The sequence below is a fragment of the Microtus ochrogaster genome, unplaced genomic scaffold (assembly GCF_000317375.1).
Source record: "Microtus ochrogaster isolate Prairie Vole_2 unplaced genomic scaffold, MicOch1.0 UNK69, whole genome shotgun sequence".
Lineage (NCBI taxonomy): Eukaryota > Metazoa > Chordata > Mammalia > Rodentia > Cricetidae > Microtus > Microtus ochrogaster.
In genome coordinates, this window is record NW_004949167.1 from 526,307 (window position 1) to 526,790 (window position 484).

General features: G+C 42.6%; 1 non-coding gene across 1 annotated transcript; it reads right to left on the reverse strand.

Annotated features, from left to right (window-relative positions):
• On the reverse strand, positions 1-116 carry LOC113455638. The gene has a single exon (XR_003376638.1). It is a non-coding gene; the product is annotated as a U5 spliceosomal RNA (small nuclear RNA).
• Positions 117-484: the final 368 nt, after the last annotated feature.

The window sequence follows — 484 nt, forward strand, 5'->3', positions numbered from 1 at the left end:
TTTTTTTTTTTATATTCAATTTTAAAAATTGGGCTATGACTCAGAGCTGTTCCTTTTCATGGAAACCTTTAGTAAAAGACGAAAGATTTATAGGCTCTGAAGAGAAGCCAGAGTATGCAGCGGTGCCTCCGCCCATTGTCCTTGGGTGCAGGTAACTCCTACGTAACCAATGGGAGCTAGCTGCACAACATTAGTGTCAGTGACTTCTGCTTTCGTCTCCCATGAAGTCGCTCAAATCCGCATCACTGTTGGGAAAACAAAAGGAAGGAGTAGAGATGTAGGAAGTTGGAGGAAGGTAATGGTGGATTCATATTGTGTTAGGGTTTTTTTTTTTTAAAACATTATGTGTACAGTGTTCTTCCTCCATGTTTGCCTGCAGGCCAGAAGAGGACACCAGATTTTTTTTTTTTTGTTTTTCGAGACAGGGTTTCTCTGTGGCTTTGGAGCCTGTCCTGGAACTAGCTCTGTAGACCAGGCTGGTCTC